At 42.0% G+C, this 13,213-nt stretch overlaps 1 protein-coding gene across 3 annotated transcripts in view; it reads right to left on the bottom strand.

Annotated features, from left to right (window-relative positions):
• Positions 1-9,652, bottom strand: part of OTUD7B (OTU deubiquitinase 7B) — a 51,456-nt gene extending 41,804 nt beyond the window's left edge. The window contains exon 1 of one of the 3 annotated variants that reach the window (XM_081121157.1): positions 9,273-9,652. The gene's annotated coding sequence lies outside the window, so the exon portion shown is untranslated. Of the gene's footprint in view, positions 1-8,830; positions 9,010-9,272 lie in introns of those variants that run through there. The other 2 variants (XM_081121160.1, XM_081121158.1) reach the window with 2 other exon arrangements.
• Positions 9,653-13,213: the final 3,561 nt, after the last annotated feature.

The raw sequence follows: 13,213 nt of genomic DNA, 5'->3' as shown, positions 1-13,213 counted from the left end.
TGCAGGAGGCAGCAGATCAATGACTCTCATCACTAATGTTTCTCTCTCTCCTCTCTCTCTCTCTCTCTCTCTCTCTCTCCCCCCCCTTCCTCTCTGAAATCAATTAAAAAAAAATTTTTTTTTTTTTTTAAATGGCATTGCCTAGAGATGCTCTACTATGGTAGTGTGCTTCATGCTTGCCTGTTGTCTAAAAATATGCATATAAGTACGTAGTATACACGTACGTATGTGTATATTAGGCTTTCTTCTTTAGGGGCCGAAGAATTCCTGGCTCTCAGCAGTGTTCATTAAGTGAACAGATAGACTGCTTTTTCTCAACGCCAACATCCCATCTCCAGTGAAGGTGTCAAGACCTTGATGACAATGGCAGAATTTGATAGCTAGTGAAGTGAGTCTGGCCACAGAAGCACACTGCCTTAAAGGCCATCAGGAGCAATTCCCAGGAGTTTCCTCATTGGGATGAGATCAGCGATCAATTCCCATTTCTCAGGGATGTTTGCTCTCATCTACAGGAAGTTAGTCTTGACTGCTCTCAGCATTTATGTGCATTTTTATATAATTTTCAGGCTGAAAGTTTCTTTTTAAGCTTTATTTTTCATAGAGGTCCCTATAATGCCCATAATTAAACAGTTCACCATTGCAAAAGACTGTTTACATTTTCTTATTCATTAATTAAACATTTAGTTGCTAATGGGCACTAAATGCCTACTATGTGTAAGTTATTGTGGCAAGCCCCAGGGGAGATACAAAGATAAAAGAGACAATTTATCTGCTTTCCAGGGCTTACAATGTCGTAGAAGAGGCATGCGAAGGGCACAAATAAACTCAAATAGAAGAATCTACAACTACCACCAGATGATAACCAATAAAATGAAAGGAGAATTCAGAAGTGGGAAAGATCATATCCTATTAGAGAGAGAAAAAATCAGGAAAGTTGTCATGAACGATATGACTTAAACTGGGACTTTGATGGGTAGGATTTTTTCAACAGGGTACATGGAGAAAGCAATGGAGGAAACAGGCTTCAAGACTGTGTGATTGAATGAACCAGATCTACATGTAGACACTTCTGAAAAACAATGTAGGGAGAAAAAGATGCAAAAGGATACACACACTATGATTCTATTTATGTAAGAATTCAAAACAAAGCTATGTGTTGTTTGTGTGTATATGTTAAAATAAAATAAAAAGAAAGGTATATAACATGAAACGGAATGATAGATACCAAATCAGGTCAGTAGTCATTTCCCTAGAAACAGGAAGGGGGAAAGGACATAGGGCAGGGCTTTAGCTATAACTACCACTTTGTATCTTAAAGTAAGCAAGACATTTAAGACAGTATGACAAAATGTTAATATCCACTAAATTTGGATTGTTGGCTCAAAACTGTGTTAGGGTTTTTCCCCTGAACTTTTCTAAACAGTATTTACAATATCTCATTGTCCAAAATTTTTAAATTAAGAAAGGGCCAGGTGACTGGATTGGTGAAGTCATTAACATAAAAAATAATCGTCAGGAAGAGGAAGGGTCCCTTAAACTTTAAGAGAACACTTGATTGGTCCAGTTTTAGACTAAGGAAGGACCCTTCATCTCCTTCACACAGTGTGCACAAAGACACCTAGAACAGATGAGGTGGGGCTGGCAAATATGGACAAGAAGGAAGTTGTTATTGCCATCCTAAATCAGATATCTGAGGGGAGAAAGACCCACCTTCCCACTAACATAAATGCCGGTGTAACCAAGTCCTCTCCCCAAAATAAAGCCAAGGAAACTTCCAGTTACACAAGAATTCAGATAAAGACTCACTGTGAGTAGCTATTCTGTGCCTCCTATCTCTCCTCCCCTCCCCCAAACACTCACAAACAAAAACAAAATGTACCCTTGCCCACTTGAGAAAGAATTAAGAACTGGCAGCTCTGCTAAAGTGGACAGTTTCCAAAACAAGGCCCTTCTCTGAAGATGTTGACAGAGCTGGAGAAAAGAGTAAAGAAATCACAATTCAGTGAAGTTTTAAGAAAAACTTATCAATGGAAGGTATCCATCCTTCCACATCCCCTTGTATCCCAACTTTCCCCAGGGGAAATCTAAGGACCTCTAAGATGTCCTCTATCCTGTTCCTAGGCTCTTCTCCAGCAAAAACGACTAAACCACAAAATCCAAACTCATTTAGCACTTTAAATCCAAACAATCTTCCTCACAAAAATCCAATGAAATTAAAAATATGAAGATTTAGAATCCAAATATAATGACATATCTTGTTTGTGGGATTTTTTAGATAAATATATTTTTTGTCAGTGCCCAATTTCTTTCTTTTACCCAAGTTCCATTGGCACAACTTAAGACTAAGTTTAAAAGAAAACAATTTGAAGGAAATTTAGCAGGAGAGATAAATACATCTGACACATGCAATAAATCAAATACCTTAACATTCTTCCACATCTGAATCACTACAGCTGAATAATGCTAACATCCTCTTCACTCCACTCCAGGGCACCCAACTGTCCGAGGTCAAAAGTCCCTACCCCCCAAAGTACTCTCAGGACAGATGTTCCCCACTCAGACCTGGGAAAATACCAAGGTTCACTTTGGACTGGTAAAATGGACAATGGAATGGAATGAGAGAAATTCCTGTGCCTTCTGGCACAATGCAGGGTGGGAGAATGTAAGAGCACTAGAATGGGACTTGTGAGGAACTTAAGAGAGGTGACCTAACATTTATTAATCACCTACCACATTGCAGGCACTGCCGATTGAATTCAAGACCAAGCGGTCATTAAACTGCTTCTGTGATCCTGAGTAAATGTCAGGCATTCCATGTGAAAATGAATGAGAGAGACTAAGAAAGCCTAACAGTCCCTCCAGTTCTCTAATTCCATGATTCTATAAACATCACTCAACAACAAATGTGTTACTGTTAAAGCATAATAAAGTTATTTTAAAAGCCTTCATTTTGTTCCTCTCCAATCCACCCTACACACTAGAACATGAAATTTACTTTATCGCCCAATGTGGTTCATCATTTACTTCAGCACAAGATAAAGCTGTCCATGATCAGCCTTACCTACTTCCCCAGCCTTATCCCTGCCCTCCAACCCTGTCCTCCAGCCTTAAGAGTTAATTAAAGTTACCTGAAGAAGCCTGGCTATTTCTTTCGTTCCTTTAAGCTTTTGTTCATGCTGTTTTTTCAGCCTATAGTGTACTTCTCCCTGCCATCTGTAGGGTATATCCTCAATTCATCTTGCAAGACTCAGCTCAAATGTCATCTCTGGGAGGCGCTTTCCAACTTTTGCATGCTCAAGGCAGAACTGACCTTTAGGCCCCCACTTTTCCCCCTACATACTTCTAGTGCAGCATCTATAATCCTTCATTCCATCTAGATATTTGTATATCTGTCTCCTCCCACTAAACTCAAAAGCTCCTTGTAGGTAGAGACCTTACCTGACTCATCTGTTTCCTCAGTGCCTAAAAGAGTGCTTACAAGATGATGCTCATTGAAGGGATATTTGATGGAGCAGGGACTAGGGGAATGGGAAACAGGAAAGGAGAAGAATCCATGAGGATGGCCTGAAGGGTGGAGAACAGTCAGTGTTATCAGTACCACCAGCTTTGGCCTTCTGCTTTTTCCCTAACTCTAGCCTTCAGACATTCATTCTCTTGGATACAGCTACCACATCTATGCTGAAGAGCTGCAAAACCATACGTGCAACGTAGTAAACCTCCCCTCTATGCCAGCTTTAGGCTCATCTCTAACAACTGGAATGGCTTTCCCTTGGACGTTTCATTGCCACTTTTAAATCCAACACATCTCAAATGGAACTCATTATATTCCTCTAAAAAAATGACAAAACCTTCCTAATTTCTTTATTTCAGTCAGTGTCTCAGAAACCCAGGTTTAAAATGTCACAGCCACACTCGATTAATCACTCTCCTCCACCTTCCACATCCAGTCCTCTTGAGTTCAAGCTTTCCTTCTCGGTCTTTTTCACTCTTCCCTCTTACTCCACTCTCACAACTCTAGCGAGTCACCTCGTGCACCCCAGGTGCCAAATCGCCCTTACCTCCGAGCTGACCTTGTTCCCTTGCTATCATCACATTACTCTCCAAATCAAAATTTCTCAGTGGTTCACAATTTTCTACCATTTAAAATCTAAACTTATAAGCCTGGCTTTTAAGGCCCCTTACAAGCATAGCTCTGAACCGTCCTAACCACCTTCGTTTCTCTACTACTCAGAGCTACTCAGTCTTCTCACTGCCCCAAGGACACCCCGAGTGCATCCCTACTCCAGGCTTTTGCCTGATCCCTCTCAGCTTCAAAATGATATAGTTTGTTGTTGTTTTCATCCCTGTACCTAATACCATTTTATTTTTTAAGATCTGGAGTCTGTTTCAATTCCTCTGTGACATTCGTAACTACCTGAGTCCTCGTCTCTCAAAATACCTACGGTACGAAGTGTGTACTATACATTCGATAATATACTTCCACATTTTAAAATGTTATTTGTGTGGCATAATAGAGGCTCAATAGGTATTCATTCCTTCCTATTCTCCTTACTCCTAACTGGACCGTAAACTCTTCAAGGGCACAAAATTGTCATTTTACCTAATTCTCCACAGCACCTAGCATAGAACTAAACTCAGAGCAGGTGACTAAAAATAACAGCTTAGTAATTTCTCCTATTCAAAACGATTTCTTCGAGGAAATAAAGGGATAAAACATAATCCTAAAAAACACAGTTGAAAATAATCCTGAACTACATTGTATAAATTAAGATTCCTGAATTTCCACCTCTAATTTCCAGCTGAGATACTACAATCTTCTGACTCAAGAGGTAAATAATAAAACTGTACTCATGACATCACAAGCACATAGTTTGGTAATGATGATGATAAGGTGGGGGTGGGGAGCAGGTAGGAATGAAGGAAAGCAAGTTGATCAAAAGAACAAGGTTGAAAGAACAGCTGTGTGATTGTTCATTTTTAACTGTGGACACTTCTTGTTCCTTTTTTTAAAAAAATTAGCCATATTTTCAAAAAAGTTTACTTCAGGAGGAAAAATCTGACAGATTTTTAGTGGAGCTGACATCTGAAAGAGCCCCTACAAAGCACAAGTCTTTTGAAAGAAACACCTTAATCTTCAACAATGCAACATATCACAATAAGATTCCTCCAAACACTGTGAGTGGAGACGCATTCTGGCTGTAACACTGGCATCACTTGCTCTTAAGCATAAGGCAGACAGCCTCAGAGGCCACACTGGACCCACACAGATTTTGAAATAATTTGTTCTTCATTAACATATGCAGTCCAGTCTTAATTACCCACAAATGGATTATTGGATTATTCATTTTATGGATTTCTGAGGCAAAATCTTTAATCCAGGGTTGACTGTTCTTCGCCATCAGTATACTTTCTTCACCATTAAGTAGGTAATACAGGCTTAGAACTGCATATTCGTTTCAACATTAGGATGATCCCAAAACATGAAAATAAACCTGGTTAAAAAACAATGCATTTCAAACCAAGGAATTTCTTTATTACATTCTGAATTACCTATACTAGTCCCTACAATAGCAAGAAAGTTAAATGTACTAAAAACATGATACTGTCCCTACCATAAGCTCTTGAAGAGAATCCAACCACAGTCTTGGGACTTCCCCACAGATCGGTACAAAGTGAGACATGCGCAAGCAAAGCAAGTGTGTGAATACAAAAACTTCTACAAGAATCTTATGTCTCCTGGCTGGTCCTTTTAAGCCAGGATGATCTAGAAGAGAAGCAGAGGAGACACAATGTACCGGTGCCTGCCTGCCTCCTTGTCCCTGAGTTCCTGGACCAGAAGGCTCAATACTACTTATTAAATCCATCCTTTGTTCAAGGACCTACAATGACTCTATTGACCCTTCCATCAACTCACAACAGAGTCAGGCCACTGAGTCCCCTCCACCCTCTTGCTTGCTCTACCCATGACTTGACCAACCCACATTCTCTCCAGTCACTCTCATTTATTCCCCCGACAAGCACAACTTAATCATGCATACCATCAGTGCACACTGTACATTCTATACTTTCTGCCTGCAAGATCTTTTCTTTTACTCCTAACATTTACTTAAATGCTCACACGTATTTTATATATAAGGATGGATAAGTAAATTGTCCAAGGTCACATAGTACAAACATTAACCAAGATCTGAACCAAGCTCTCTGTAGCCCCTGCCTGGTTATGATTCTAATCCATTGCCTCCCTAGTCCATTTCAAACTTTACTGATTCAGAATAATCCCTAATTCATCTCATTCTTTTGTTACTTCAAGTTTTCTAGACTTTACATACTGCATTTACAGCACATTAAATTTGGTTTTGTTACTATGTTGTTTCCTAAATGTTAAAGCTTATAAAAGTCTGCCTTCCCATTTACTATATACCACCTTCCCCAAACCCATCCCATCCCAAAGGCAAAAACACCTGTCTACACCTTTTATATCTTCCCAAAGCCTGTCACTGGAGCTTGGAGACTGCTTTATCCACAGGAGTGTTCAATCATTACTCTGCAAAGACTTCTTACTTTAAAAAAAAATCAACTCCCTTCTCCTATCATATTAGAAAATCAACTGAGTTCAGGCATTCATGATAAAACTTCCCTGCATCTACATCCCAGTTACACAGATTTTAATTATCTAAATTTATTGGGGGCTACTGAGAAGATTCCATAGTCTGCCATTCCACGGCTCCCACATTCCCATAGGAAAGATGCCGCTGAAGTCACATTTTAGAGCATTGTTTTGGGATTTTTTTCCTTGATGGGATGAATGATTACAGTAAGAAGGGGTGCTCCCTTACAATGTCCTCTGCCAGCATCCTTAGCATGCTTGAGACATTTAGGAGCCAGTGCCCCCATAACAAACTGAGAACTTATTTTTAATACTGAGTTATTCCATCATAATTCACTTGGTTAAATACGTTGAATCTCAAAATTCCAAACAAAGCCTTCTGAAAACTGAGAATAGTGGTGGGCTGTTGGGCTGCCCTACACTTAAACCTAGGTTTATTCAACCCCTTCAATCCTTACCCCCATCCCCACAGAATAATATATGTAGTTCAACTAGGGGAAGTTGCTAAATACAGATATAAATAGAATTTATCAGATATCATCACTAAGGCTGACACAAACCAACTCACATACTGAAAGAATTGACTGTCAGCAGACTCTGTGATTTTTAAAAATTAGCTTTTACCCTCCAAATTAAATCTTTTTTCAATAGGTGTCCCAAAGGAAAGAGATTAAGGAAATAAAGGTTCAAGAAAATTTCCAAGTTGTTGGTGACATAACTCCAAGTCCAACTAACAATTAGCATTCATTACTGGTCAGCCTGCCTTAATACAAGTCAGCAGACAGCCCCTTCCTTTGGCAAAGGTTTAGGTTTGTTGTTGTTTTTCCACAAGGAAGTCTTTTGGCATTAAATGAAAGGGGTAAGTCAAATTGGGCAACAACAACGACAAAAAATTAGCACTAGCTTGGGAACTATCTTCCTTCCATTTTTCCTTCCTGCTTGAATGCATAATGTCCAAAGTGGGTATCTGTTCAATTCTAAATTATTCATGTTAATGGATAATTATCAGCAGAAAGGTGCTGATAATCCAAAATGGGGAAAAAATTTAAATAACTTATTTCAGTTTTGGAATATCTTTTCAGCATATTTACCTTCTCAATTATTCCTAGCATGAGCTAATATTTGTATTTATTTGCAATCCCAAAGTACATAGTAACCGGCCACTTACTCAGGGAGGTGCTCTGAGGCACACAGGGTAGCTAGTGGAAATTATAACAGGCCGGTATTCAGGCTCCAGATGAGCAACACCAACTTCATTTATTTTACAGTTCAGTTCAGCCTTCAAAATGTCAATAGACTAGCACAGCCGGTTGGTTAGTAAACTTTAAAAGAACTGCTCAAAAAACAATGAGGACAAAGAGTATAATTGTTTGCCTATAATGTATTCATTTGTAAATTATGCAGAGCAAATGTTTAATTACAAGTCTTGATTTTCCCTAGCCACCTGGTTTAAGTCCCTACAGTCTTCTCCACCCCATCAAGACCGCAATCTCATTTGCTAGGAAGGAAAATTTTAAAGTTATATAATATAGAAAACGTTCTTAAAACATTTAGGATGAGCTACCCTTTAGGACTAGCCTTACCACCACCTCTTCCGTCTACTTTGTCCTTTCCTACCTTACAAAAAGATTCTGAAAGACAAAGGGATCCAGCCTCCTCAAACTTCTCCTAAATACACAATATGACAAGACAAGACTGAAAAATTACCAGTTTCTGATTTTCTAAAAAGCATTTTAAATTCGCCATTATAAAAAGATAAGGAAATGAAGAGTTCAGGTCCCGCTAATTCTCGCTTTTGCATTCACGAAAACTCCCTTAAGAGTCTGGGAGAGAATCTCTTACATAAAATCTCACCAGTCAGCTTCTTTCAACTTAATATTTATATCTGTATTATGCGCAGAAGAGCCACCTACGTTAGGCACCTAGACGGAGAGCGCGAGGGAAGGAGGGAGGCTCAGCGCGCCGGTCCCCGCGAGCCGAGAGGCTAAAAATACGCCGGCCCAGTAAACAAATCCCGTTCCGTCCCGACCCGGGCCACACCGTTAACCTAGTAATTACGAGACGAGCTGTGAGCTCACGCAGCCCCCGGCTTACTCATCATCAGCGTCTAAAGTTTCCATCGGCTCATGGCAACTTTGCTGTTTCTGAAGTTCCTAAGGCTGCCCTAGAATCGCTCTCTCGCGCGCACTCTTTCGCGCTCCCTTCCTCCATTACTGGACGCACCTCAGTCTGGCTACGGCCAGGGGCGAGCAAGCCTGCCTTTCCATTTTACTTCTACACGGAGACTTCACAATGAACTTTATCCTACTGTGGGGTAGCAGCCTGCGCGCCCAGCCACCTTAAAACTCCACCATCCCTCCCCGAAAGTCCAGCTGCCGCGAGGGGACCGTCCAAGCTGCCCCGCACGCTCGGGAGGCCAGGGACGGGGGAGGGGGGCGAGCAACGCGGACACAGGTGAAAGGGGGGAGTAACAGGGGAAAGGCTGGGACGAAGCGAGGGACAGTCAGGGCGAGGAAGGGGTGCGGACGGGCGATGGCTCCGGGTGAAATATAATCAGAAAGGAGAAGGGGGACAGTGGAGATCAGAGGGTCAGAGTTTGAGAAACTGAAGAGGCGGGAGGGGCGGGAGCAGACGGGGGAGGGTGACAAGGCGGGGGCTCCGTTACCCTCGCGGCTCCCGGGGCAAGGCCCTAGGCCGGGGCGGAGCGCGGGGCCCGGCCGCCTCTCCTCATTCCTCTGCTGTGACCCCGGGGTCCGGCCGGCCCCTCCCCCGACGACGATGGAGGCGGAGGCGGTGGCGGTGGCGGTGGCGGCGACTGCGACCGCGGCTGTCGCTCCGCACAGGATCAGGAGCTGGAGCCGGACGGGACTGATCCGGACTGGTCTCGTCCAGTGGCTTTTTGCCTACTCCACACACGGTCGCCTCTCCGACTCCGGAGGCTGGTTCTGGATCGGTGGTTTTCGGCCGTCCGGCCGGAAACAAGCGCCAGTTTCCGGCCGGAGCGGGTTGCTGGTGACACCCAAGCCGCCCCCGGCCTCCCGTCCCGCCCCGCCCCGCCCCGCCCCGCCCCTCCCCGTAGCAGCCCCGCCCCGCCCCGCCCCGCCCCGCAGCAGCCCCGCCTTTAGCGCCGCTCCCCTGGCAGCGGCCGGTTTGGCGCTTGCCCTGCGCGTGACCCGGTGTTTTCCTGGCCCGTGTTCCTGAAGCCGCGGGTCTGGAGAGTTCTTGAACCCGAGCTGGAGGGGTCAGGGCGGACTCCTGAGACTTTGCGGTAGACTCAGTTGGCTACAGCACTTTGGGAAGAAGCAGAAAGAAGCGGGGAAGTTCTAGAAAGGCGAGAGGGATGAAAATACTGAGAAGACTGAAATTCCAGTTAGAGTCCCTAGAAGACTCAATCGTTGTAGACTGGCCAGAGGAAAATCACCACCACTTCTTCCAGAACAGTCTCCACGCAGTTATGCACGCTCCTTTCTTCACTCATGAAGTGAACATACTCGTCTCTATAAACACCCAATACTTAGTTTGCATATGATGATACCTTATTGACACATCTGCTATAGACCGTTAGCACAATCAAAAAAAGTTAAAAAGTTACGTAGGACCTTTTTTTGGTAATGCCTTTTAACAGAATTACAGCATAATTCAACTTAAATATTTCTTGAGTCTCCACTATGTACAAGGAACTGTGCTCATTGATATTGGGGACACAAAAATGAACAAGACATAATTACAAGCATCAAGGATCCTACACTTTAGTAGAATACATAAAACTATATTATATAAGGCAGAACTCACATATGTACTATGTGCTTAACAATAAGCTATGGCTATGGGAATATAAGCTTGCCTGGCACATGGCAGACCTTCCACACTTATTGAATGAATAAATAAATATTAGGAGAACGTGGACTGTTTCAAGTAAGAAGTGTCATTTAATAAATATCTCGTATGACAAACACAAAATGGGGCCAGTCTCTGCTACAATCTGACCAAGAAAATTCTTCATGCAAATTCCTAACGTGGCACCTGGTCTGCATATTCAAAATGTCTATTGTCTAAATTGTGCCTGTTAGGTCTATTTAAAAACAAATATTACAGTCAACTGTTCTGTCCCCTCACTGCGTTCTGAAGTCCTCAGTTTCTGAACAGGTGGAGGATAGACATTTTAGAATTATCCAGCTCAAGACTAGAAAATCGACACCTGAAACAGGAAACTTCCTAGCTAGCTCTATCTCTTGGGGATACCCTGGGTTTACAGTTGAAGATTTAGACCTGGGCCTGGGGCCATATCAAGGCCAAGCAGGTCCGAGTACCTTGCACCCAGGATCAACGATACAGGTTGGCAAGCAGAGCCATTTGGCCTGAGCTTCGAACATGTGTGGACTACAAATTTTGGCTCCAGCTCAGTGGCAAATTTGAAGAGGAGAATATGATGAGACTTGGTCATTTAGGTTGACTCTAATTGAATGCCATTGATCACACCCATCCCTTGCTAGATAAGCCTGTGGCAGGAGGACACATCCACAGATGAGGGCACTCAAAAATCTAAAGTTGTCTTGTTTTACCAAGGCCCTCCCAGGACCAGGTTATGTCCGTTAACTATGTCTTTCTAGTCTTAAGTACCACAGACTTAGGACCAGGTATGGAGTTCAAAGGCACTCTCCACCCGCAGCACAAGGCAGACTTTTTACTTTTGGCAGTGACAACAAAAAGTTTCCAAATTCGAAAACTGAGCTAAGTTGCTGGTCAGATTCATTTAAGTGACCACACTTTACAGACTTTGCCTGGAAATTTAGGGGCCAGGAAGTGACGGGCTTGCAGTTGCTTTGTGCCTGTTTCTTGCTCTGACCATCCATCACTCATTGTTGTTTGTGCAGTTGCTCAATGGACTGCTTGTTTGGGGTCAGCCCAGGCTGTGTGGGTAGCAGTGTGGTCAGCCAGGCTGGGAGCCAGGCCACCTGGGTTTTGGTCCCAGCTCAGCCAGCTCCTAATCCATTAGGTGACTCCCTTCCTATTCCTGTGTGTCATTTTCTCTGCCTAGAAACTGAAGACCTCTTCTGCAGTGATGTGCAGCCATTCAGGTTGTCACTATGCTAAATGCTCAGAAGAGTTGTGATGTCATTGTCGGCAGCCAGAACACAGCTGATCGGTTTTTTGCTGACAGGTAGAAGAATAGTGAGGAAAACAAGTAAAAGCAGCAGAGAAAATCCTACCAGTGTACTCAGGGCCACACACCCTCATCTGCTATTCGGTACAAAGTTCTCTTCCACCCAGGCGGCCTGTTTTTGTTTACTCATCTTAGTAATTCTAAGGGCTGCAGCAAGGAGCTCCCTGAGCTTTCACTTTACTTTAAGCAAGAGCACAAAAAACAGCTTTTCATTTCAGGAGAGATTATTTCAACAATGGGGCTAATGGATAGAGTAGGGGGAAATGTTCAGAGAAAGCTATTTTTGCAGCTAACCAGGAAAAAACAACAACACAGCAATTGTTTGCACTTATATGCTTTTGTGGTGGAAAAGAAAACCAAACCAAAATAACTTCCTTTCCACTACCATCACTATAATTTAGGCCAGCGATTCTGTAGAGTTTCAAAAATTACGTACTGTATGTGCTTAGGAACCTCAGACTCACTAAATCGAAATTCTTGGGACCAAGAATCTCTATATTTTAAAAATATACACGGTTCTTTTCTTTATTGAGGTATAATTGACACATAACATTATATTCATTTCAGGTGTACAACAACATAGTGATTTAATATATGTATACATTGTGAAATGATCACTACAATAAGTTCAGTTACTATCCATCACCATAGTTACAAAAATTTTGTAAGATTCCCTCTCAGCAACTTTCAAATATGCAATGCAGTATTATTAACTATAATCACGATGCTGTACATTACATCCCCATGACTTCTTTATAACTGTAAGTTTGTACCTTTTGACTTCCTTTGTCCATTTCACGCCGCCCACATCACCCCCTCTTCTGGAAACCACCAATCAGTCCTCTGTACCAATGAGCTTCTTGGTTGGTTGGTTGGTTGGTTGGTTCGCTTGTTTTTGATTTGTTTTGTTTTGTTTTAGATTCCACATATAAATGAGATTATATAGTATTTGTCTTTCTCTGTCTGACTTATTTCCTTTAGCCTAAGATCCTCTAGGTCTATCCATGTTGTCACAAATGGCAAGATTCCATTCTTGTGGCTGAGAAATAAATAAATATATATATATATATATATATATATATATATATACATATACATATATATGTGTGTGTGTGTATATATATATATCTCTTCTTGATCCATTCATCCGTCTATAGATACTTAGATTGTTTCTGTGTCTTGGCTATTGTAAGTAATGCTGCAATGAACATGGGAATACATGTTTTTTTAATTAGTGTTTTCATTTTCATCAAATACTCAGAAGTGGAATTGCTAGATAATATGGTAGTTTAGTTTACGGTAGCTCTATTTTTAATTTTTTGAGACAACTCCATACTGTTTTCCATAGTAGTTGCACCAATTTACATTTCCACCAACAATGCACAAGGGTTCCCTTTTCTCTACATCCTCGCCAACACTTGTTATTGCCTGTCTTTTGGGTG

This window comes from Miniopterus schreibersii (assembly GCF_964146895.1).
Source record: "Miniopterus schreibersii genome assembly, chromosome: 19".
Taxonomy (NCBI): domain Eukaryota; kingdom Metazoa; phylum Chordata; class Mammalia; order Chiroptera; family Miniopteridae; genus Miniopterus; species Miniopterus schreibersii.
The sequence above is the reverse complement of the archived record's forward strand: the minus strand, read 5'-3'. Positions and strand labels throughout refer to the sequence as shown.